Source organism: Canis lupus, chromosome 15, assembly GCF_011100685.1.
Source record: "Canis lupus familiaris isolate Mischka breed German Shepherd chromosome 15, alternate assembly UU_Cfam_GSD_1.0, whole genome shotgun sequence".
NCBI lineage: Eukaryota > Metazoa > Chordata > Mammalia > Carnivora > Canidae > Canis > Canis lupus.
In genome coordinates, this window is record NC_049236.1 from 35,231,642 (window position 1) to 35,259,071 (window position 27,430).

The window sequence follows — 27,430 nt, forward strand, 5'->3', positions numbered from 1 at the left end:
GGTGTGGTCATGCCACCCAAATCTAGCCCATGGAGTATGACAGGAAGTGACATGTACCATTTCTGGGAAGGCACATATATCATGTTCTTTCACATTCTCCTGTCCTTTTCGACAACTGGACATTGGATGTTGGAGACTCAACTTAGTTGAGTTGGGATAATGGGTCTTTTGATGGGGCAGAGCCACTAGGCGGGAAGAACTCAAGTCCCAGAGCACTCTGCGGAACAGAGCCACCTACCAACTGGAAATACACACACCAGATGGTTTCACAAGCAAGAAACAAATGTCCATATTCATGCCACTAATTATTGGGACTTATTACGATTTGGTCTGCTCTGAGACAGTGATGTGGAGCTAAACCTGTTCATAAATCATACTCAAAGCCTATAAGAAACATCCTAGGCACTACAGAGCAGTAACCCTACTGACATATAGTAGGAGACAACATATACATGTCAAAGGCTATGCAAACAATTCGAAGCCTGTTGCCAAAAGGGTTTGGGACCCAAATATATCCTCCCCACCTTGGCCTGCAAAAAAGATTGACAAACTTTTTCTGCAAATGGACAGAATGGACAGGCAGTAGATATTGTAGAGGGTTTCGTGAACTACACAGTCTCCATTGAAACTGTTAATCTCTGTCACATTGTAGCACAAAGATTGCCCCAAGCAATACCTGAAAAATGGCCATGGCTGTATTCTCCAGTAAGTCCTTATTCACAAGCACAGGGTGCAGGGTGTATTTGGCTATAGGCCATAGTTCACTGACCTCTGACCTACAGGGATCCCTAGAAATCCCACTGTTAGAGAATCATTTGTTTGGCTTCTACCTAGCAAAGTTATGATAATATACATAGGCAGTAAATTAAATTGTAAAGGTCCCATTCTTTGCATTTTTAAGGACAACCTTATGTTGCACCTGATTTTCTTGAGGGAGCTACATTATAACAGGTTGAAATTCCTAAACAAGAGCCTAAAGCTAAACTTTTAAAAAATGACGGCATCATATTTAATCACTTTTTAACTCTTTAACTGCCTAAGTTAAAGCTTTCCAAAATATATAATCATCAATTTAACAGGAAAACTGTTGGAAACACATCAATTTTATATAAGATATTTCTAGAGGAAGTCATGATTGATTGATTAATTGGCCACCATGGTCCAGATGCTGATCTAGGTACTTTAAATACATTATATTGAATCATCACAGAAATTCCCAAGGCACCTCACAGAGGTGGAAACTGAGACTTAGAGAGGTAAGCAATTTGTCTAAGACCACCTACCTGATAAATCATACAAGTAGATGTGTTTATATTCAAAGCTTCTATGGTCCTATCACAGCCTCCTAGTTCAAAAATTGAAGGGTGTGGGCAGAGATTTTGATGGAAAATAGAGGCTGGTCAGGAGAGGAGACTGCTTGGTTCTGGACCTTGAGGGATAGGTTTCTATGGTCGAGAAGCAGAAGTCTGGCCACTGCGTGTTATCAGAAAGTTGTACAATGAACCATGGGCTGAATGTTCCAAGCGTGAACTGTTTTAAGTACCATGGGAGCCTACGAAGAACAGTTACAAAATGACTACATTAACTGAGCACCCACGACATGTCAGGCAACATCAGGCCTCAAAGCTCACATCTTCACCCCTACACTATACTGCCCCCGAAACAGCAAATAATAAGATTCCATGTCACTGTAATTATCCTTTTGGGGAGGGGGCAGAGGGAAAAGGAGAGAGAATCTTAAGCAGACTCCACGCCCAGCATGGAGCCCGTCACATGGCTCGATCCCATGACCCTGAAATCATGACCTAAGCTGAAATCCAGAGTCCGATACTTACCTGACTGAGCCCCCAAGCGCCCCATAATTATTCTTATCACTGTCCTGCATAGCAGGTGCCCACTCCTACCTATAGTTGACCAGGAATAATTGTCATGCTTGGGCAAATCTCTCTCTCATTTTTATGTCTCATTGATGCAGAGAACTAGCAAAATGTAGTGGTAAGAGGAAGGATGTTGGGACTTTGGAGCCAGTCTTAGAGATGAATGCTCCCTCATTAAATTACTCCTTAGGAATTACTTAACTTTCCTAAGAGTCCATTTTCTCTAGGAAGAAAGGTTCACATCAACCTAGGAAGACTAGGTTCACATCAACTTATCAAAGTAACACCACATTCTGTGTCACACTTAACTTGGTTGGTACGCAGCTAATACCTAACAGATAATATCTATTTAGGTGATAGCCACTACTGTGCCTAGAACACAGCTACATGTTCCCCGGGTGTCCGTTTCCTTCCCTTATCCATGATTTTAGTCCTGCACTTTGCCTACTCCCAAGTGAGCAGAAATTGCCAAGTTGCATTCATTCTGCTGTTTGGATTTGAGCTGTCTGAGGCCAGCACTCTCTTTTCCTTTGCTAGCACTGTTACAATTTGCATCCTTTATTTTTGTATGTCCCTCCTCTGAGAATCTCTGGGTTCTGGCAGCCTCCAGAGGGAAACATAAACCATCTTTTATTTTACTAGGAAGAAAGCTGCAACACAATGTAAGATCAAAGGTTTTTCCAGAAAAATTCAAGAGAAATTCCAAATTTTCTTCCTTTCCTACAGTTCTTCCAGTATCTGAACTGTTTCCCCTGGAAACCAGATGAAAGCAGCTGGCAATCAGGAACTGCTGCGTGGTCCAAAATTTTTAGCAGGAGCCAACTGGGCCAGATTTTCAGTTACCACATCTCCTGAAACCCTCTCAAACTGCCTCTCCTGAGGGATAGCAATTTTAGAGCAAGAGTCCAGTTCATTCTGAAACAATATCCAGCCCATGGTACTGGATAGAAGTGAGTGACGTGCTGCCTCTGATTTATGTCCATCCAGCCTTTTGAAAAAATGCTCATTGCTAGGTGATGTTAACCTCTGTATCATCCTCTATTTTTAGCCTCCAAGTGAATGATGAATCAGGCTGTGATCCGACAGTGAGCTTATGGAAATATTAGAGGCAATTTAAATTATGGTGCCTCAGACATCACATACATTTCTAAAGGAGCCAGAAAGCATTATCCCTGCCCAGGTTCAATCTGCATCCATTATAACCTAAATTTTTTTCTGAAGGATCCATTATACATCATAAGGTCAAATATGACTCTAAAGTTTCTTCCAATTTTATTTATTTTTATTTATTTATATATTTATTTTTAGATTATTTATTTATGAGAGAGAGGTGGGGGAGGGGTAGAGGGAAAGAGAAAGAGAATCCCAAGCAGACTCTCCACCAAGCGAGGACCATAAGCAGGAGTTAATGGCAGGACCCAGAGATCATGACCTGAGCTGAAATCAGGAGTTGGATGCTCAACTAACTGAGCTACCCAGGTGCCCCAAGTCTCCTCCAATTTGAATAAAATCTCACATGCCCATGCAACTTATTCCAAAAGCTGGAGATAGAAATGATTTCTCTTGGATATTATTATGCTGTGAGCTCAGACACTGCTGGTAGAAACAATATTCTCAATCATTCAGACACATATGGACCACCTACTCTATGACAGGTACTGTCTTGGCACTGGTAAAGAGACAAGACAAACTGGGGAGACAATGGTAAACAAAAGCAGGCATAATTCTTACTATTGCAGAGGTAGTTTAGTGAGGAGATAGATGTTAACCAAATAATCAAATAAATGAATATTAAGGGTTGAGTGCTGAAATTAGTTTTTAGGTCTCTGATTCAGTCTCTCTCTATCCATCTCTTAGCTCTGCTGTCTTCTATTTGGCTTCCTCTTCCAGCATCATCTTCCTATGTGACTAAGATGGCCACTTGCAGCTCCTGACTACTGTGGTGCTAATAAACGATGGTCCCAGAGGAATGATTGTCCCTAAAACTCCAGCAAAGTCCCAAGAAGATGCTGACTGGCTTAGTAGAGGTCACATGCTCACTCCTATCAGAATAATCTGATTGGCCAGCCCAGGTCATATGTGTACTCTCTAGGTGGGGAAGGAGGGGCAGTGTTAGTCTCCTTGGCATCATTTGGCTGAGCAGGACTCCTATGGTATGGAAGAAGATAGTTTCCCCGAGGAAAGGATAATGGGCTAATCGATGTTCATCCACCAAAATATCAGGGGAATGATGTTTAAAGTTAGTCAAGTAAAACAAGAAAAGAAGTAGCATTGTAAGGTATGCTTCTTCTGTGTTCCATCTGTCTCCCCTAAGGGCCAGAGACTGAGGCAAGCAGCAAGTTAGAGAGGCTTTCAGAACCACACAGACTCAAATCCTCCTCCTTTACATCTTAGTGATTTTTGTGGCCTTGGACAAGTCATCTACATTCTCTAAGATAGTTTCTTCACCGGTACCATGGAAATAGTAATTCCGCCTCCATGAGATTGTTGGGGAGATAAAATAATACCATGTAAACAAAGAAGTACATTGCTGGGAGAATTGGAGGAGCTGCGTGGATATGGGCATTTAGAAATCTCCCTGAAGTATCACGTTGTATAACAAACATTGTAAATGGGCTCCTAACTTGTGGGGTGGAAGGAAGGAGTGGTGTTTGGAGACAAAAGGAAGAAAAAATATATAAACAAAATGAACAAGTATACATTTATATTCTGAAAAGTGCTCTGATGGAAGTAAGCAAGAAAACTAACAAAAAATCTGATAATGAGTGGGCGCCTCCTTTAAGATAGCATAAACCAGGAGGGCCTCCCTAAGAAGGTGAATTGTGAACTGAGTCCTTCTGAAGGCAAAAAGAGATTACCAGAAAAAAGTTTGGGGAGGAAGTTCTAGATAGAAGGAAGAGCAAGGGCAAAGGCCCTGAGGTAGGAAAGAGATGGGCATGTTCAAGGAACAGAGGGAAGAACAGTAGTTGGAATGGTGAAATTAAAGATGTAGGCAGGAAATAGATCTGAAAAGACCTTCTAAGCCTTAGTAAGAATGTCAAGTTCAAAAAAAAAAGAATGTCAAGTTCCATGCTCAATGACATTCCTGGTTAAAATTCTAGTGAGATAATTAGAATTACTGGGTATAGAACAGAATGGATAAGGGCATGTGAAGGGAGACCAACTAGGACATCATTACAATAGTCCATGATAGACAATGGGGATGTAGCCTGAGGCAGTGGTAGTAGAGATGGGGAGAGATGGATGGATCAGATATATGTTTTGGTGGTAGGACTAGGAAGCCCCTGGGATGAATTTAGATGTGGGAGAGGAGGGAAAGGGAAGAATTAAAGATAAATCTTGACTCTGGGGTTTGACCAACTATTTGGGCAAATGTGGGACCCTTTACTGAGATGGAGAAGCCTTGGAAAGAAATAGGTCTAAGACACTGAGTTGGAGGTGCCTATAGGGACCAGGTGGCAGTGGATTAAACTGTCAGATGAACAAGTCTGCGTCTCAAGGGAGAGGCCAGGGCTGGGATACAAATTGCAAATCATGGGACTAGATGAAATCATCAGGAAAGACAGGAAATAAGAGGAGAGAATGGGGAAAGCCCCAACCTTGAGGCTGTCCTGCATGAGCCTTGAAACTCACAAAAGAAGAGTCAGCCAAGAAGAGAAACCATGACCCTGGAGGGGAATGAGAAGAGTCAAGGTGAGAGAGAGCAAAGGAGAAAAATATTTCAAAAAGAAGAAAGCCATCAGCTCTGGTAAGAGCTGTGAGAGATTAGTAAAATGAGGACAAGGAAATGAGCTTTACATTTAGAAGAAAAAAAAATCTCTACCCTTTACAGCAGCAGGGTTTGCAGAATGATCTCTTTCTAAAACAGATCTGATAAGGTTGCTCCCTTGATTACAAAATCCAGTGGCTCACCACCAACTCCTTAGCAGGGCATATTGGCCTGCTTCTTCCCAGCGTGGTCTCCATCTGCTCTCATCCCCCACTTTTTTGCCTGAGCCACTTCTGAGCAGCAACCAGAGGCTGGGCCTGCCTCTCTTAGCAACGCTGCTCTTCGGGTCTATGCAGTTTCTCAGACCTGGGCTGCCCTGCCCTTCTCCTGAGGGATGCTGCACCCCTGACCCAGCCCTGATTCTCCCTCCAGACCATGTTGTTTGAGTCCTTGTCTAGGATCTCACAAATCCCCTGCTTGGATCTCTAATACAGCATTCCTCAGGTGGCGTTAGAATTGTTTCCCCTGATTGCGGTACTTGGGTGGCTCAGTCTAGCCCCACCCCCGATTGGGCTCCTGCTCAGAGGGAAGTCTGCTTCTCCCTCTCCCTTTGCCCCTCCTCTCCCCTCCCCTCTCCCTGTGTGCATTCTCTCTCTCAAATAAATAAATAAAATATTTTTTAAAATTTAAAAAAAGAATTGTTTCCCGATTGATCTCTCCCATTAGACTATGAGTTTCTTTACAGTTGGGACTGTGTTTTGTGCATCCTTAATGCCTGGCCTAATACCTAATCTACAGTAGATGCCTACTAGGTATTTGTTGAACACATTTCCTAAAGACTTAGTATTTCAAATAGAAGTTCTAGCAATTCTTAAGGGAAAAGCAAGTTAAAATATATCTTTGGAACCCGAATACACATACAAGTCTCCTAGCTCAAAAAATCGTCTTAAAAGGTAGAAACAATCCCAATTGTGGGCTGAATTGTGTCCCTCGCCCCTAAACCCCCCAATATGTTGAAGTCCTAACTCCCAATACCTCAGAACAGGACCTTATTTGGAAAGAGGGTCTTTATAGAGGTAATCAAGTTAAAATGAGGCCATTAGGGTGGCCAAGGACTCCAATATAACTGGAGTCCTTATAAATAGGAAAAATCTGGATACAGAGACAGACCTACACAGAGGAAAGCCATGTGAAGCCACAGGGAGAATGCCATGGGAAAATGGAATATTGAGCGAGTATCTATAAGCCTAGGACTGCCTGGGACTGCCAGAAGCTGCGGGAGGCCTGGAATGGTTTCTTCTCTAGCGCCTTCAGAGGGAGCGTGGCCCTGATGACACCTTGATTTAGGACTGCTGGCCTCCAGAAGTGTGAGACAATGTTTCTATTGTTTTAAGCCACCCAGTTTTGGGTACTTTGTTATGCCATCCTGTAAATGAATACACCCCCTGATATGGAGAGAGCCCAAGTTTGCTTTGACACTTTAGCACTCCATAAGCTTAATTCTTTATACTAAAAATGAGAAAATACAGGGGGGGGAAAAAACAGCACTTTCCTCAGTTTTGCCTAACAGGGAATTGAAAAGAATCTCCAAAGACTTCCTTTAATCAGGTTTACATTAATCTACATTTTGTATTTATAGTGATATTAAATTAACTGAGTGCATTTTTATAATAATGTATTCTGAAGGGTGGAAACTGATTATATTAATTTGAATGCTATATTTTTATTCAGTAAAAGAAACTTAAACATTTTCTTCTGCTCATTTTATAAACTTGGATGAGTCTCATTATTAAATAAAATAGTGTATTAATTAAAAAGTTATGGGGGCACCTGGCTGGTACAATTGGTGCAGAATGCAATTCTTTTTTTTTTTTTTTTTTTTTTTTTTTTTTTTTTTTTCAGAATGCAATTCTTGATCTTGAGGTTATGAGCTCAAGCCCACTTTGGGTGTAGAGATTACTTAAAAATAAAATCTTTAAATAAAAAATAAAAAGTTATTTATAAAAACTGTAAAGGTCTGGACTGAAACAGTGAGATGGTGTGATGGTTAAGTTTGTGTCAACTTGGGGCACCTGGGTGGCTCAGTCAGTTTAAGCAGATGACTCTTGATTTCTGCTCAGGTCATGATCTCAGGATTCTGGGATGGATCCCAATGTCAGGCTCCCCACTCAGTGGAGAGTCTGCTTAAGATTCTTTTCCTCTACCTCTACCCTCCCCACTGCTTGCTCTCTCTCTTTCAAATAAATCTTAAAAAAAAAAAAAAAAGAAAAAGTTTGTGTCAACTTGACTGAGCTAGGGCATTCACAGATAGCTGGCAAAACATTATTTCTGGATATGTCTTCTGGTGCTTCTGGAAGAGATTAGTACCTGAATCTGTAGAGTGAGTAAAGCCATCACCAAAGCAGGCGGGCATCATCCAATCTGTTGAGGGCCTAAGTAAAACAAAAAGTCAGAGGAAGGGCAAATTTGCTCTTTACTTAAACTGGGACATCCATCTTCTCTGATCCTCAGACCTTGATGTTTCTGGCTCATGGGCCTTTGAACTCAGACCACTGGCTTTCTTGGTTCTCCAGTGCACAGACAGCAGATTGGGGGGAATTCTCAGGCTCCATAATTGCATGAACCAATTCCAACAATAAATCTGTTATATGTATCCTTACATATATATCCTATTTTTTCTGTTTCTCTGAAGAACTTTGACTAATACATATGGGAGATGAAAATTTCCAGGCTCCATGGGAAGGTGGCAGAGAAATTATCATTGACTGATTTGAATAGGGAAGAAAAAAGAAAAGAAGCTCATACTTTGGGGAGGCATTACTCAATTTAACCAAGAAAACAAGGCGCTTTGGCTGTTTACATAGTGGGAATTCAATACAGGGAACTGATCACACATGACAGAAGAGCTTAACACCAAATAGGACAACAACCAAAGGAGCCGCTACTATCTTAGGCAGGAGCAGGTTTCTCAGTCTGGGCACTAGTGACCTTTTGGGGTAGATAATCCTGTTGTGGAGAGCTGTCCTGTGCTTCATAGGATGTTTAGCCTTTCTCTCCAGCCATTATATCCACTAGATGCTAGAAGCATCCCCCATGCAAGTTGTAACCACCAAAAAGATTTCCCAACATCGCTAAATGTCCCTTGAGTTGTGGGGAGGGAGGAACGGAGAGGAGGGATAGACAGAAAGGTTCCTGGTGAGAAACACTGAGCTAAAGGGACAAAAGGAGGAGGTGGTATTACCAGAGCCCAGAGTCACCCAGGGTCACCCAGGAAAAGCTGGAATCATGAGGCACAGAGGTCTGCCCAGTGAGAGTTAGAGGCAGAGAGAAGCCCCAGGCAGAAAGGGAAGGAAAGAATTATACTGGCTTCTCCCTCACCCCCTTGACCTCCTGCAGGCTGGTGCTGCCTTACTGACACGGAACAAATCAAAGGCAAGGCATGGTTCTGAGAATGCACGCCCAGGATCACCATAGTGATTACCTTAAAACTTTGATTCTAAATGAGGACAAAAATTTAAATCTGAGGTTGAACTTTGAGATTGGTGCCCATTCAATGTGCCAGGTTGCCAGATGATTGCTGCACATTATCCGGAGGCAGCTTATTGTGACACTAAGGCAATCCCTCACTTGTACAGGTACCTTCCAAGGCCCTAGAAGGGTCTTAGGAATGTGTTTGATACACTCTTGTTTTTTAGTAAAATTTGTATCATGCTTCCTGTTCCAGGGTGGAACTGGAGAGGGTGTGGATATTTTGAAGATCTGGTTAAAGGAAAATTGAGGTGGGTATCAGCCCTACCCTTGGACCTGGGCAACAGGGGCTCTTGTCCTGGGCCTCACACTTTAGAGGCTCTCCTCTTGCTGTACCCCTCCTCTAAAGAAGAGAAGTCTGCAAGGTCAAAAGGATATGCATACCCAGAATGCATGCCCTCCCGCTCTTGCCCATATTTTGAGTACCTAGGACCCTAGAATTCCCTGCCCAAATGGCCCTGAGCCTGCTTCCAGGATCTACATGGGCCTCTCCCCTCAGTCCATCCTTCTAGGAGTGGACCATGCTGTAGGAATGCATACCTCTAGGCCCAAGAGATGGCCAGTCATGGCTGGTTACTGGAGGTTATGGATAATCTTCAATATGTGGACCAGAATGTCCACAGATGTTTGTGAGAGGCTTCTCATGTTATAGAATGGGGTTAGGAATGGGAACGGAAGGGGCGTCATAAATAAGCAATAAAATCAATAGAAACCATTCTGACATTGAGAAGCGCATTGTAAGTCAAAATTATAAATTGTTTCAAATTATACCCAAAGTAAGAATTCATTAAGAGGAAGAAATACAGTTTGAATAGAAGTAAAGAGTAGGCTTTTATATTGTTTGGTAATCTATTGTTGATCTAATTTAAAATACTAACCTCACATTCCACCAGCACAATAGGGTTTCCATTGACAAACTGGTTAATGAGAGTCATCAGTTCAAAAAGTATCTATGTTTAGTTCCTGTGCAAGAAAACTTTGAAATGTGCATGAAATCTTACAGCTCATATATGAAAGAAAATTGATATAGGGTTTCCCAAATTTGACAACTATTAAAAAAATTTACATGATTTACCAATAACCAGTTCTAAAGCTGAAAAACCTTTTCTGATATAACAATAAAAAAAAACTATTCAATTATGCTAAGGAAAAACTGATTTATCTTTCAATAGAAAATGCTATTACAAATTCATTATCATATAAAGAAGTATAAACAGGGGCACCTGGATGGCTCAGTCAGTTGAGTGTCTGACTCTTGGTTTTGGCTTGGGTCATGATCTCATGAGTCATGGGGCTCCACGCTCAGTGGTAAGTCTGCTTGAAGATTCTCTCTCCCTTCCCCTCCCCACCCCTCAATCTGAAATAAATAAATAAATCTTAAAAAAAAAAAGAAGTGCATACAGGTATGTCACCAAAAAATACAGAGATAAAGGTATTAAAGAGATCTCTCAAGCTGTCAAATAATAAAGATATTATTTTTCTAGATTTTTAAAGCATTTGTGAGCTTTTCAAATTTTGTAATTTGCTATATAATTTCTCTTCTCAGTTTAAATATTATTCTACTTCATATTTATTTATTTATCTATTTTTTTAGAGAGAGAGTGATGCAGGGGTAGGGTGAAAGGGAGAGAATCTTAAGCAGGCTCCACTCCTAGTGTGGAGCCAGACATGGGGCTCAGTCTCACAACCCGGAGATCATGACATGAATCAAAATCAAGGGTCAGATACTTGAATGACTGAGCCACACAGGAGCCCCCGGACTTAATTTTATATTCATAATTTTCCCTTCTCTCTGCTAAGGAAGGAATCCACCTGTCTCCAAATTGTAAAAGCTTAGTTTCCACAGAATCTGGATCTTTCCCTGGCATCATAATTTATTATGAGGTATTTGGGTGGGGAGAGGTAAAGGGAGAGTGTGGTCAAGAAACAACCTCTGTGCTTCAGAGCCAAAGACAGAGTTTGGGATAAAGAGGTACCGTAGCTTTATTGCTTTGCCGCACAAAGGAGGCTGCAGCAGGCTATGGCCTTTAAACATTGCAAGCCCGCCCAGAAGAAGGGGCTGGGGGGCAGAGTGGGATTTATTGATTTATTGATGCATTGATAAAAAATGTATTTATTTATTTGAGAGAGAGAGAGAGAGAGCAAGGGGAAGGGAGGAGGAGCAAAGGCTAAGAGAGAGGGGACAAGAATCCCAAGGAAACTCCCTGCTGAGCACCCAGCACCACCTCAATCTCACCACCCTGAGAACATGACCTGATCCAAAAATCAAGAGTCAGATGCTCAAGGACTGAGCCACCCAAACCCCCAAGCCTGGGGGCGGGGGGAGGGGGTTAGTTTACAGAGAAATACAGGATCTAGCTGGTGTATGTGCTGTCAGCCTCCGTTATTAGTTTTCAGGGTGGTACTGGTACCTGAAACAAAAGACTATGGGAGGAGGGGAATTTTGCTTGTTCAATTTTATGCTTGTAAGTGGTTTCCAGGGGGACTTGGTGTTATGTCTGGAGAAATGTACAAAAAATTATCTGAGTGGGCAGCTCATCCTGACCCCTACGATGTCAAGATGTACTACTGCAAGGTCTACGAGTCAGCAACTGGGACTTCCTGAATAGGCATTTTCAGATGACTGAATTTTGTCCTCCTGTCTCCTTGGTTTTGTTCTGTGGTCATGGTGGCAGTTGATACAGGAGGGAGAACTGGGCAAGAGGCAGATGACAGTTTAGCCTGACTCCATGGTTGATCACACAGGAGAGAGTGAAGAAAGACAATGGTTAAAAAACAAAGCCAAAAAATAAACCAAGACTCTATGGGAACAGGCCATCAATCCTGACAAAGAGCTGGCATCCATTTGGGAGCCCGAGGATTAATTCTTACTCTGTGATTTATTATTTCTTTTAAAGACAAGACACTTCACCCTGAAGTGTGAAGGTTTCTGAGCACTCACACTTCCTGAAAAAATAGTTATCGGGGGTTTGTAGATGTAACTTCTACCTAAATTGGTGTAGTTCAGGGGCTTGTAAAAGATGGGCTGCCCTGGGTGAAGCTGCCTGTCCATTTTCCAGCAAAATTCTTTTAATTGCTCGCAAACTTTACAGTTAAGTAAAGGGGATCGAACACTTCTCCCTTCTGAAACCCCAATAACATCACTGTGAAATAATAAAATTGGTAGACATCCACAAGGACAAAAAGAACGAGGGGGAAGATGACAGCAGGCTAAGGATTCAACATCTAGAAACTGTAGTGCTGAGGAGTGGAACTCAGCAGGACGGACAGAGGTGGATCCAAAATACTGGCTCTGCTCCTGTCACTTTAGAGCAGAGCACACAGCTTTCACACATCAATTCTGAATTTATGTATTATGGAAGTGTTTTCTTTTATAAAGTGGATCAGTTAAGTTATAAAATGAGCTTTGATTTACTAAGTAGGGGCAGTTAATCAGAAGCAAGTCAGTTGTTACCCCCTGGAGAGATTGGGCCAGCCAATCCCGACTCAGGCAGGGCTCCAGGGCCAGACTGCAAGCAGAGGTCAAGGGGAAGCAGCTCTCTCTGAAACACAGAGGCTGAAGGCGGGGAAGAGATGTTTCCCGAGGGGAAAACTGGGGGACTAATAATATCAGCTCATAAATAAACTCTGTGTCAAGCAGTGTTCCAAACACTTTATGCACATCATCTGATTATGTTAATTCCCATAACAATCATGTGCTGGAGGTACATTTATCACTTCACTTTACATATGAAAACCTGAGACACTGAGTTTAGGTACATTCTCCAAGGTCACTTCGTTAGTAAGTGGCAGAGTTAGAGATGAACCACAGTGAGAGGGAGGCATGGATCCCACATGACAAAATCATAACCAGTGCACCACAGAGAAAGCCAGGATTTATGTTCCAAAATTTTCATTAAATTGTGTGGGCTGAAATAAATAAATAAATAAATAAATAAATAAATAAATAAATAAATAAATAAATAAATAAATAGTGTGGGCTGTATGCAGCATTGTCGTATTTCCAGCAGTTACAATATGGGACAAGAAAATGATGTAATGCCAAGCTTGTTCCTTTTGAGCAGCAGCGGGACCCCTATATTTTGTTTTTCCTTAAAGCTACTAGCATGTTTAATGATCTTATTCATTCAACAAATACTTATTGAAAACTGACCACATGGGTTCATCCCTGCAACTCCAGTTTAAAAGTCACTTCCTCCAGGAAGTCCCCTCCAACCTGCAAAGCTAGGATAGATCACTTACTTCTGTGTTCCAGCAGCCCCTGACCTTACTCTTCCTTTAGCTCTTTTTTTAAATTTAAATTTTTAAAAAATTTTACTTAAATTCAATTAATTAACATATAATGTATTATTGGTTTCAGAGGTAGAGGTCACTGATTCATCAGACTTATATAACACCCAGTGCTCATGACATCACCTGCCCTCCTTAATGCCCATCACCCAGATACCCCATTCCCCCCATCCCTACCCCTCCAACAACCCTCAGTTTGTTTCCTATGATTAAGAGTCTCTTATGATTTGTCTCCTTCTCTGATTTTGTCTTGTTTTATTTTTTCCTCTCTTCCCCTATAATCCTCTGTTTTGTTTCTTAAATTCACATGAGTAAAATCATATGATAATTATCTTTCTCCAATTGACTCATTTCACTTTGTATAATACCCTCTATTAACAGGACCTCTATAGATACAGGTCTGTGATAGTCTGAATAATGGCCCCACCAGAAGATATTGTGTCTCAATCACTGGAACCTATTACCTTATATGGTAAAAGGGACTCTGCAGGTGAATCTTGAGATGGGGATTCTCTAATTCTCACAGAGGACTCTGGGCCCCTCATATTTTCACAGCACAGACCATAAGGTAAGGAGCCCACAGACTAGACACCCTTCTGCAAATGCTGCATCATTGTTCCAATCACTAGTAAGATCTTGGTGACAAGCGTGAGTGATACCTCAGACAAATCCATCCCTAAACTGTGATATGAACTGTAAGTTGGCACTGATTATACACTATACTGGATACTCATATAATAAATCGTTTATAATCACAAGACAGAAATCCCATTAAAAGAAGGATAAATAGGGGATCCCTGGGTGGCTCAGCAGTTTAGTGCTTGCCTTCAGCCCAGGGCATGATCCTGGAGTCCCGGGATCGAGTTCCACATCAGGCTCCCTACATGGAGCTTGCTTCTCCCTCTGCCTCTCTCTCTCTCTCTCTGTGTCTCTCACGAATAAATAAATAAATAAAATCTTTAAAAAAAAACAGTATAAATATGCTAAGGCATTGGTAGGGCTCAAATGCCAATACAAATGGATTTTGTTCAGGGATCAAATTTTTACAGCGCCAAAGACTTTGCTGTGGTTTCAAGGAGAGAATAATGAATAAAGTTTGGCTTGGTGATGTCTATAAAAAGGATGAAATTTTATTTGTCATGGATGGGAGTTGCTGTGTGTTCAACAGTCCACATGTTCTCTTGGTAGAAATCATGTCTATTTGTGCTTAAGCTAGATTTATATTGTAAGTTTATAATTCTAGAATGGCCTTTATCATTGGGGGAGGAGGGGAAGGAACCCCCACTGGGACACTTGAATGAGCCATCAGAGACTTGAGCAGATTGAAGGAGCAAATAATATAAACCAGGAAGAGTGTTGAGCAAATAATTTGTCTTAGGGTAGGTCAACCACTTCAGGTCTGTAAGAGGACTGGGAACTTAATGTGTTCCTTAGACAAGGAGCAAAAGCATATTGGGTGTACCCGTAAGAGTTACGAACCAAAAAAGGACACATGTGTCACTGGAAGGTGGTGACCACCAGAGGAGCTAGGCTCAGACCCTGACTTAGAACAGTGATATCAGAAACATGAGGTACACAGTCACTCTCCACTCCATGCACATGGCAGACATTACTAAGTGATCATCATACACCTTCTTGCTGAAGCCAGAGGCAGCCTCAGAATCTTTCTCAGCACAGATCCCAGAGAATGAATACTTATGGATCAGAGCTGACCCACAAGATAAAAACCCTTTTACTATTCTTGGTTTAGAACAAGAGGTAAAGGAGCTAAACTTTCATTAGAATAGAATCTGCTGGGGCAGCCCTGGTGGCTCAGCGGTTTAGCGCCGCCTTCAGTCCAGGGAGTGATCCTGGAGACCGGGGATTGAGTCCCACATCGGGCTCCCTGCATGGAGCCTGCTCCTCCCTCTGCCTGCGTCTCTGCCTCTCTCTTTCTCTGTGTCTCTCATGAATAAATAAAATCTTAAAAAAAAAAAAGAATAGAATCTGCATTAATATCTATCTTGAGAAAGCACTAGAGAGACCCACTAAGTAGGACAGAGCTATCTGGACATGGAAACAAGGGAGGACTTCCAAGGGGCTGAAGCCAAGAAGGCATCCATGAAGTTGCAAGACATAGATAGAACTTTAGCAAATATTTCCTCATGTCTCTTTGGCAGGATGGGGTCGTGTGCCCATCCTGAACCAATCACCGTAGTCTGATGTGCGGGCTTTACTGATTCATTTAAGTTAATCAGAACCCACCTGTGGAGCTAAGGGCATTCCTGCCCAAACTACATGACTACATGAGGGAGAAGGTTCCTCCTGCAAGGTAACTGGGGTACTCTTACCATGAAGGAAGAGACTTAGTGCTAAGGAATAAACCATAGATAGGTGTCACTCATAGTAGGGTAGGATTTCCAAGGGCCAGAGTTGGACAGCTCCTGTAGAAGGGCAGATGAGGTATCTATGAAGTAGGTGCAGAGTGGCCTGACAACCAAGGTAATTGTGTGTGGGGATGAGGTAGGAAGTGCTTTCTTCCTCTAAGGAGACCTAGAAATCCATACCTGCGGCAAAACCGAGGATGCAAATTTAGGTTGCAACGTAAAATGTCCCCAGAACTAGCAAAGGCATAAACTTGAATTATCCTGAGCTGATCAGCTTAGGACAATGATCTAATGTCAAACAAGGGAGAAAGTCTGGAACCATCCAGGAACTAGGTCCTACAGCAAGTGCTTTCTGCACCCCATGTAAACACCCCGCACTTGCCATTTTGTTTCACTGAATGTTGTCCCCCAGTGGTTGGGCAATTACTCTTGGAAGTCAGAAAGATCCCAAGTGACTGCCTTCTAAGAAAGGCAAGGAGAAGGAAACTGGGGAGGACTGCATTCCATTTCTTTGTTACTCCTGGAGAAGGGAGATCTCCCAGGGAGAAGAGGATGGTGGCTTTGAAAAGAAGGGGAGGCTGGCTGTTTGTTGGGACCTATGGAAAAGAGGAGAGTTGCACAAAAGGCAGCAATGAGAAGCAGCTGTGGACGCTTAGCAGGCAGGAACCCCATGGATTATAGAGGAGGAGGAATCTGTAAATAAGAAAGGTATCAAAGGGATGAAAGCTGGAAGAAAGTCTGCTATAGTTTCTTTACAAATGGCATCGGTTAGTTTAGGGATCTTTCAGCTTGTAAGCATCAGAAAACCTTTCCCCAACTGGCTTAGACAGGAAAAGAATTTATTGGCTCACATATTTGAAAGGAACAAATGTAAAATGGACTTGGACAAGATTTGATCCAGCAACTCAAAGGATTCAGTTTCTTCTCATCTCTGCTCTCTTCATTTTTTTAAAAAAAGATTTTATTTATTTATTCATGAGAGACCCAGAGAGAGGCAGACACAGGCAGAGAGAGGAGAAGCGGGCTCCATGAAGGGAGCCTGATGTGGGACTCTATCCCGGGACTCTATCTTCAGCCTTGAGCGGAAGGCAGATGCTCAACCACTGAGTCACCCAGATGCCCCTACTCTCTTCTTCCTAAAGCTGGCTATCCTCATTGTTGCAAGATGTGTCCCAGTACCTCCGGGGGGCAGGGGTGGGGCATGCTTCCTCATAACATAGTCCCCTCTTATCAGGAGAAGATATGTTTGGAGACCCTCAGTGGATGCCTAAAACTGCGGATAGTCCTACATGTTTTTCCTTCTACATACACACCTGTGATAAAGTCTGACATAAATAGGCACCAAAAGAGATTAACAACAATAACCAACAATAAAAATAGAACAATTACAACAACATTCCATCCTAAGAGCTATGTGAATGTGGTCCTTCTCTCTTTCAAAATATCTTACTGTCCTGTACTCACCCTTCTTGTGATGTAATGAGATGACAAAATGCCTAGGTAATGAGATGAAGTGAGGAGAATAATGCAGGCACTGTGACACAGCATGAGGCTACTACTGACTTTCTGACAATTTGTCAGAAGTAGGATCATCTACTCCTCTGGGGTAATCGAAGCCTCGGAACGTGTAAGGAGGACTACTGTACCATCAAATAGGAAAGAAAGGACTCTGTGTCCCAGAATCCCTGTCAAAGGACCTCTGATTGGACTAGCTTAGGTCTTGTGACTAACTTTGAGCCAATCACTGCCTCCGGGGGGAAGGGAAATCAGTGTCTAATCAGAAGTGGCTGAGAATGGTGGGAGTGATGGTTTCCGCAGGTAAATAGAATATTATTACTATGAAGGAAGAGGAATAATGGCTGGATGGCCAACAACAGATGACTGAGCATCAGATGTACAGGGGAAGGTGAAATGCATGTAATATACATTCTAAACTAAAGAGAAAGGCAACTAGTGAAAGTCTCTCTCCTGGAAGGACTTTTGCTTAAACAAAAAAGGAGGGGGCAGAGAGAGTGTGTGTATGGGAGAGGATGACTGGAAGAGAAGGCTCCTGTGGTATGATTGTGGCCATGCTCAGCTGTCCAGCAGCTGTGCCAGCAAATGAAATGAGACACGGAAAACAACTCACATGAATAATCTCTGAAGATGGATCTTGATACCCTCTTGGAAGGACTCATGGAGCACACCCCAAAGATGAGTTAATGTTCTGTTAAGTTCTTGCTTTATTTATTATCAAGGATGGTTGCTTCCTGAAACCCAGCACTCTATTATAACATTCTGCATGTCACTTTGGTTCAAGTAAGCCATTGGGAAGATGAATCACTATTCATTCCGTGAAGAATTTCCCAAGTTAGAGACATAATAATGTTAGAGCAGCCCAGTTCAAAACTCTAAGAAGTTACATAACACAGAAGATAAAAAATAGTGAGAAGAGTCATTCTTTTGTGCTTAGAAGAGAATAGTAAATAGCTTTGGTACTATGATTGTTCAACAGATTTTTTTCTTACCTCCTGAGCTACTTCTCCTTGATTCATGCCAGGGGTCCGGCAGGCTGAGAGAGCCAAAATGTATTTATCTGAAATAGAAGTTTCCAACTGGTTATTAGAATATAGCAATAAAAAAAAAAAAGAATATAGCAATAGATTTCAAAGTCTTGCCTGGTAATGAGGTAATTGTTTAAGTAAATTATAATATATCAAAAAAAATTATAATATATCTGTAGAATGTAATTCTATTCATTCATTTAAAATGATGTCATAGGTGAAAATATATTTGTATAATGCTCACAATATATTGTTGATTACAATTTTAAAAAACAAGTTAAAAAACAACATGGAGGTTATAATCATATGTTTATAAAATACTAAAATATTTATATTTTTGCACAGAAAGAATGAGAAGCTATCCTATAAAGGGTTCCTGTGGTTTTCTCCAGGTGGTGGGATAATGAATATTTTTTTTATTAATTTTTTAAATTAAAAAAATTTAATGAATATTCTTTTTAATCTCTTTCTTCTTGTTTATATTGTCTAAATTTTCTACAATACCCTTTTGTTACTTTTGTAATAAGAAAAATACAGCAGAGGTATTTTTAATTAAAAAAATAGGGTATCCGGTGTGGCTCAGCAGTTTAGCGCCGCCTTCAGCCTGGGCCTTGATCCTGGGGACCTGGGGTCGAGTCTCACGTCAGGCTCCCTGCATGGAGCTTGCTTCTCCTTCTGCCTCTCTCTGTCTCTCATGAATAAATAAATAAAATCTTTAAAAAATTAAAAAATTATACCCACTACATCTGTAAATCTTTAATTGTTCTTATATTTTATTCTTTAGAAATTTTGGTATTCTTCCTGTAAGCAGCCACAAATTCTCTGTGGAAAGAGGTCAGGGAAGAAATGCACACATGCATGTATAAATGAGTGAATGAATCAACACAGCACCAATTAGAGCAGTAAAGGAAACTCTGGGGAATCCCAAGGCTGACTGGCTATTCCCTTACTTGAATTTAGTTAACATCTAAATGAGATCCCATCGTAGGAGAATAGTTCCAGTCCAAGCCATGTGGGGCATTTTAGTGTTTCTAGGTCTGGAGATGAAGTTTTCTTGCTCCCAGGAGTGACATCTCAAGAGTCTAAGATTCCCATACTCTAGTAAAGAGTCAGTCATCTTTTTCTTCAGCCCCCTGTGGATTTTTTTTTTTTTTTTTTTTTTTTTTTTTGGTCTCATGATCCCTAGATCCTCCCAGTCTCCCATAAGGGGGTTCATTTGGTATTGGAGGGAATGTTGTCAGTGCTGGACCTCAGGGGCTCCATGACCACTCATGCCAGGGTTTCAGGTGCTGTCCATTGCGTCAACCACTTTCTCTAGCACTGCCACCCCTATGTAGCCCTCATTAGTGGTCACCATCAATGCCTTCACCATGCTCCAGGTAAGCTAGAGACCACTCCCCTCTTCTTAACTTCTGAGCCAAGAGACCAAGAAACTCCCTCTCATCAGACCCCTATACTCCAGAAATGCAAATGTCCCATCACATGGTTTTTTCCTAAGTAGGGAAGGAGATGGGCACGTTGACTTTCTATCTCAGTCCCTCCAATACCTCTCCTTTCTGCTCACCAAGCTGCTGGACTGGGGGACACACAGTGACGAAGCCTGTAAGTAACATAATTGAGTTATCCACTGGTTGTCGAGCTGTAGCGGGTTGTTGCCAAGGGTAACAGTCTCAGTGTTGACAGGTTTACTTTTCAAGAGAGTGCAGGGGCAGCCCCAGTGGCCCAGCGGTTTAGCACTGTCTTTAGCCCAGGGCATGATCCTAGAGACCCTGGATCCAGTCCCATATCAGGTTCCCTGCATGGATCCTGCTTCTCCTTCTGCCTGTGTCTCTCACTCTCTCTCTGTGTGTCTCTCATGAATAAATAAGTAAAATTAAAAAAAAAAAGAAGTGCAGAAATCTAGATTATGATGTATAATCACTTCATTTTTAAATATTGATTTTAAATATTGACAACTAGTTAAGTAGTTAACTTTTTTAACCCCAGGATAGGTTAGGAATTCTGTTTGAGATTCCTGGTTAGGAATAGGTTACAAATTCTGTTCAGCTGCTGGTAAAAGAGATGAGAAATAATACAACTTAAGATAGTTGGGATCCCTGGGTGGCTCAGCGGTTTAGCGCCTGCCTTCAGCCCAGGGCGTGATCCTGGAGTCCCGGGATTGAGTCCTGCATCAGGCTCCCTGCGTGGAGCCTGCTTCTCCCTCTGCCTGTGTCTCTGTCTGCCTCTCTCTCTCTCTTTCTCTCATATGAATAAATAAAAATCCTAAAAAAAAAAAGATAGAAACACGGTACTCTATTTTGGTGAGAACATGAACGTAGTTCAAAGGTGGGCTTTGAACATGGGTTACATGCAGCTCCATGAGGCCATCATGTTCCAATCACCCGGCTTGGGTTTCTTTCTAGTGGTTGCTAGAAAACTGGAACTTGAATTTAAAATCAGATAGCTTGAGTGTCCCTGGGCACAGCCATTTACCTTGTTATGCCTCTGCCTCTGCATTTGTGAGGTGAGCACTAACAGCACCTGCCTCCCAGGCGGGCTTTGAGAATTGAATGAGATATACATGGAAAGCACTTAGCACAGTAAGCCCCCAAAATGTTGATGTGAAACAGAATGAACCCATGACACACTCTTTGATAACCTGGGCCCTCATACACTATCATGACAAAGCAAAATCCTTAGTTATGCAAAGACATTTGGGCATAGGATAGATGAAAACTGAATTGCTCTGTATTATGTAAATGAGAACTCATTTTCTTTCTTTCTTTTTTCTTTTTCTTTTTTACTTACAGTGCAGGAAATAACAGGAAAGAGAAGGGAAAAGAGGAGAAGCAAGCAACACAGCAGAGTGGAGGAGGACATTTAAAAATACTTGAGGGATCCCTGGGTGGCTGAGCAGTTTAGGGCTGCCTTCAGCCCAGGGCATGATCCTGGAGACCCAGGATCGAGTCCTACATCAGGCTCCCTGCATGGAGCCTGCTTCTCCCTCTGCCTGTGTCTCTGCCTCTCTCTCTCTATCTCTCTCTCTCTCTGTGTCTCCTATGAATAAATAAATAAAATGTTTAAAAAAATAAAAATAAAAATACTTGATAATGGGGCACCTGGGTGGCTCAGTGGTTGAGCGTCTGCCTTTAGCTCAGGTCATGATCCCGGGGTCCTGGGATCAAGTCCCACATCGGCGGTCCCCGTAGGGAGCCTGCTTCTCCCTTTGCCTATGTCTCTGCCTCTCATGAATAAATAAAATCTTAAAAAGATAATACAATAAATGAAAATTTTTATCAGGTATTTTTATACCTAATATTAATTTTGAGACTGATAACCTTTTGTAAAATAAGACCATTGGTCACCCAAATCCTCTTTTTATTTTTTTTAAGATTTTACTTATTTATTTATGACAGACACAGAGAGAGAGAGAGAGAGGCAGAGACATAGGCAGAGTGAGAAGCAGGCTCCATGCAGGAAACCCGACGTGGGACTCGTCCTTGGACTCCAGGATCACGACCTGAGCTGGAGGCAGCGTAAATTGCTAAGCCACCAGGGCTGCCCCCAAATCCTCTTTTTAAAGTCTGGTAGGCCCAAAAATATCTATTGTGAGTAGTTTTTGATGGTAAGTGTGAGAAGGGGTTGAGTTCCATATTTGTGTTGATGTAGAGTAGCGACGTATAGCACATATAGGGCTATATATTCTATCGAATGAACTATTTCTGAATATGTTAGCTCAACAGAAATGGGAATCTGGGGCCAGAGCTTAATCTGCAAGAATGTAAACCATACCCTTCCCTGAATCTTTGGATAGACTGTTGGGCTTTCTTCAAATGTGAAAGGAGCAGAGAGAGTTTGAGTCCATTTTATCTAAATCTAAAGCAGCAGGAAGAACCTAACCAACATTTGAGTTACATAGAGAGCATCTACCCTCCCCGAGGCCTCAATAACATTCCTAGTGACCCTTCACAAAACGGAAAGGAAATCTTTCCGACATTGCCTCCTCTTTTGCAATACTGAGAAGTCAGGCAAAGCTGGGTTGGCTGTAATTCTAAAGGATGAATGGGTGCTGATGGCGTATCCTAGCAACGGCTGAAAAGAAATCAGTGTCAAGTGATACAAGCTCCGTGAGTAGAACCAAAAGATCCACTGAAAGGAGGTCAGAAGTAACCTGGCCCAGGTGATGACTGCCAGACCCAAGCTGGCAGCTGTAAGCTGACCTATTGTTAGGAAGCTACACAGATAAAGCAAGAGTGAAAGACGGAGTTAGGCTAATGCAGGCCTCATAAAAATGACCCAAAATAGCAATGTTCAATCAAAGTCCAGGTTCAGAGCAACAACCTTAGCCAGAGAAAGCCATTTCATCCGTAAAAAATGGAAGGTCAGTGAAGGCTGTCCAATGTTTATTTGGGGAGGTGGAGATTTCCCTTTACTCTAATTACAAGTGACATTTCTTCCTTTAAAGAAAGCCACATAGTGTTAAATGAGACACTAATAATCATATCTCACAAGAGTAAAAATGACTCTTCCATAACCCTCTTTATAAGTTTGGAAAGCACTGATTGTTAGCCAAGTAACATGGAAGACTACGAACATCCTATTGCATTTGTCAGGGCTGTTTTTACTGCCAATAAAAGAAATTCACCTTGAACTTCACTTGAGCAAAAAGAGGACTTGCAGGAAGGAGAAAATCAGAATCAAAGGAGGACATACCAGGAATCGGGCAGCCCTTAGGCTCTCCAGAGCTAGGAACCACCTTAACACACCTAAGACTATTTTTTTCAAGTTAATTTTTAAAAATTGAAGTACTAAAAAAATTGAGGTATAATTGACATGCAATATTCTGTTCAGGTGTATATCAGGGTTTCAGTATTTTTTTTAAGATTTATTTATTTGTTATATATAGAGAGAGACAGTGAGAGTGAGTATGGGACAGAGGGAGAGAGAGAGAGAATCCCAAGCAGACTCTCTGCTGGCCTGACTCGAAGCTCAATCCCACCAACTGTGAGATCATGACTTGAGCCAAAACCAAGAGTCAGACCCTCAATTGAGCCACCCGGGTGCCCCATGATTCAGTATTTTTATACATCATGAAGTGACTCCCCACCATGAGTCATTACCACCTGTCACCACACAAAGTTATTACAAATTGTTGACTATATTCCTTATGCTGCACATCATATCTCCAAGACTAATTTGTTTTATAAATGAGATTGTACCTCCTAACCCCCTTCACCTATTTGACCAGCCCCCTAGTCCAACCCCTTCTAGTAACCAACAATTTATTTCCTGTATCTATGAGTCTCTTTCTGTTCTGTTTGTTTTTTAGATTCCACATGTAAGTAAAATCGTATGATACTTGTCTCTCTCTGTCTGACTTATTTCACTTAGCAAAATACCCTCTCTGTCCATCCATGTTGTTGCAAACTGCAAGATTTTATCCATCTTTTTTATAGCTGAGTAATATTCCATTATATATATAGTAAATATATTTTTCTCTGCTTTTCTATGGGTGTTACATTTTCTATGGCTTTTTTCCTGTGTCTAAAGACATGGCCACATACCTCCCTGGAGCTGTATGTAGTTTTGTTGCCTTGATGATACAGAGGACTTTCTCTACTAATCTACTAATCTCACTTAGAAAAAAAATCTTAGGATTTGGTTAGCCTGGTATGGGTCACATGCCTATCTGTGGGTCATAAATTGGGGCCAGGAAGATGGTGCTAGGCTTGGCCAGGACTCAGTCATGTGCTTACTTTTGGTATAAGGATAGGTGTGGGGTACTCTAGTTAGAAGGAGTGGAATGGGAAGGAAAAGTTCCTCAAAGGAAGGGGGTGCTATTTTCAAGGAGAAAAAACTGGTGCTGAACAGACAAAGAACAAATGCCCACTACATTTATTAAAATAGTGATGAAAGTCATTTTCATAATGTGCTACTATCCTTAGCTGGTCTAAGTTGTCTTGGCAAAGGCAAAACATTACAGAATCACAGCTGTTTGGAATGTACTATGGATTTGGTTTGATCTTTCCAAATCATTTAATTAGCCCCTATAGGAGGTGGGACATTAGCTCTACATTACTGAAAATACCAAATATAAATTTTCCATAAATTAAAGGAAGTTACTATAAAGATAAAAGCTAATATCATAGTTATATTTTAGCTTTGTTTCCAAATATGTTACATTTATTGAGGATTCTTTAATCAGTAAAATAATAATTCAAAGGGTGCCTGGGTGGTTCATTTGGCAAAACCTGTGACTTCAACTCAGGTGGTGATCTCACGGTCCTGAAATTAAGCCCTGTATGGGACCCCAACCTCACTGGGGAGTCTGCTTCTCTCTCTCCCTCTGCCCCTCCCCCCACTCATGCACTCTCTCAAATAAATAAAATCTTTTAAAAAATAATAATTCAAAATTAAGTTTTTATTAAAACAGGAATATTACAGAAAAAAACTTTATTTTTTCTTTTTTTTAAAGATTTATTAATCATGAGAAGAGAGAGAGAGAGAGACAGGCAGAGACACAGGCAGAGGGAGAAGCAGGCTCCATGCAGGGAGACTGACGTGGGACTCCATCTCCGGTCTCCAGAATCACGTCCTGGGCCAAAGGCGGCACTAAACTGCTGAGCCATCCGGGTTGCCCAATAACTTTATTTTTTAAAGACTTTATTTATTTTGAGACAGAGAGCTTGTGTGTGCATGTGTGCATGCACGTGAGTAAGCAGAGGGGAGGAGGGGCAGAGGCTGAGGGAGAGAGAATCTCAAGCAGACTCCATCCTGAGCATAAAGCTCAATGCTGGGCTTGATCTCATAACCCTGAGATCATCACCTGAGCCAAAATCAAGAGCCAGACGCTTAACCAACTGAGCCACCCAGGTGCCCCCCACAAAATAACTTTTAAAAATACCTCTAAGTCATTCTTGCATAGTGACCTATATTTTTTATTTTTTTAATTTTAATTCCAATATAGTTATGTTAGAGGTGAGGAAACTGAGTTCCTAGAAGTTGTCGATTGTTTGAAGCTACATGGCTAGTAACCTCTATGGTAGTCTTAGGTCCACTTTAGAACCAATTACCTTTCCAATCTGTCATGCTGCTTCCCTGACTAAGCAATGCTAGAGAAAGGAACAAAATTCTGCAGAGTGTTTGTTAATAAGATAGGAGTCTAACAATCAAATGTTCTGAACTAATCACTGAATCGTAAATTACATAAATACACTATAAAGTTAGGCAAAGAAGTTAATTTCTTAGATTCCAAAATGTTCTCCAAAACCAGAATAGACATGCTTGCAGCGGGCAAAACGAGTGGCTAATTCTAGGACCCTAAAAAAATTCTCGGCATCAAACTCAATGAGCAAACACACCAACAACAAATGAAGGCAAGGCAGCCATTCCTTAGTCAAAAGTCAGGGAGAAACTATGCGCTAAGGGATGATGAGGCAAAGTAGGAGAAGATCATAGTTCTTCTTCAATAATCGAAAACTAGTTAAGGTTTTAATTTACAGTGTGAGTACAAAAAGGGAGCTGGAGCAAACATAGTTATGTGACAAATATTAATGGCCATCTCAATTCTCAAACTGAAAAATCCAGGTCAGCCTGCAGGGCAAGCTATCTCCAATGGCTTTTTTGAGATTCTCTGGTAAAGCCTACCTAAGTAAAAGGAGGTCATCTGAGGTCGCATGGAAGTATACAATTCAAAATAAAAAGGGGTTTGTCAAAAGAGCTTTACATTTTTGGCCAAAGCCTGGGATCTTATTTTTTCCCGTAGACGAGGCCACTTTTCTGCACTGGAGATTATTAATCATGACACCACTAAAGCCAGTTGGGCACCACCAAGCTCAGATTAGGATTCTGCATGACAGATATCATTAATGCTAATCAAGAGTTTTCCTCCAGCCTTTGCTAACAGAATCTTAATTTTGTTTGCCTTTCATGTCTTTCAACAAGAACTGAGTCCTTGTCTGGCCTCTGGAGATGACTGTTGATTAATAAATCATTCTTGGTCATCTCATGATCCTTGTCAGGTGACTGGCTTTGACATGGGCAAGAGATGCAATTCTGGCCAAGAGACTGCTGGAAGTTTCTGGGAAGATTTTTGTCTCTCAGAAAAGGGTTTAAGACAGGGGCATCCTCCCCCTTTTCCTGGCTCTGGATGTTGTCATCTGCATGTGATGACATGCATCTGGGCATGTGATGCCCAGAACTGTGGTAGCCATTTTAGGACTATGAAAGGAGCCAAACTAAGAAAATAAATCATCATATTGAGGATGTCTCAGAGAGTGGAGAGATGGGAAAAACCAGAGTCCTTGGTAATGGTATAGAAACTGAACTTAGAAACTACTGTTTAATAAAGTCTAACTACAGATCCTTTTTTTTTTTTTTAAGATTTTATTTATTTGTTCATGAGAGACACAGAAAGAGACACAGGCACAGGCAGAGGGATAAGCAGGCTCCATGCAGGGAGCCCAACGGGAGACTCCATCCTAAGTCTCCAGGTTCACACCCTGGGCTGAAGGCGGCACTAAACTGCTGAGCCACCCAGGCTGTCCTACAGACTCTTTAATGTGTATTAATATTATTTTTTAAAGATTTTATTTATTTATTCATGAGAGAGAGAGAGGCAGAGACACAGGCAGAAGGAGAAGCAGGCTCCCCATGGGGAACCTGATGAGAGACTTGATCCCAGGACTCTGGGATCATGCCCTGAGCGGAAGGCAGATGCTAAACCACTGAGCCCTGGTACATGTATTATTAAATGTCTTATTACTGATGGCACTTTTGGATTGGTTTTCTCTTTAGCAAAGCTTCCTGAGATTCTCTCTGAGCCAGAGGTATCAAAATCTAATATCAGGACATCCTGAACAGATCAGCATCCAGTTCTCTCTAACGGCTTTCCAACTTTAGCGTGGTCTCCTAATGCTTAGGAATTTGGCATCCTCACCTACCTTCTCCTCCCTCCCTTCCTTTCCACTCCCCCTCCCAGACCTTTACTCCATACCTATCCACCCTCAAGCCATATTGCACTTGCCTTCAGGTTATGGAATTTGCAGAAGACTCAATTCAAACTATGTTAAGCCCAATTGCCAAAAGATGGCATAATCATACGGTGCTTGCCCAGGAGGCAGAGTTGACTTTAAGAAC

At 41.6% G+C, this 27,430-nt stretch overlaps 1 long non-coding RNA gene across 2 annotated transcripts in view; it reads right to left on the bottom strand.

The window, feature by feature from the left end:
* The window catches only part of LOC119877035, a 41,215-nt gene extending 22,869 nt beyond the window's left edge, over positions 1–18,346 (bottom strand). For both annotated transcript variants that reach the window (XR_005370559.1, XR_005370560.1), the window contains exons 1-2: positions 18,278–18,346; positions 1,284–1,552 (exon numbers count right to left, since the gene is read on the bottom strand). This is a non-coding gene — a long non-coding RNA (uncharacterized LOC119877035). The remainder of the gene's footprint in view (positions 1–1,283; positions 1,553–18,277) is intronic.
* Positions 18,347–27,430: the final 9,084 nt, after the last annotated feature.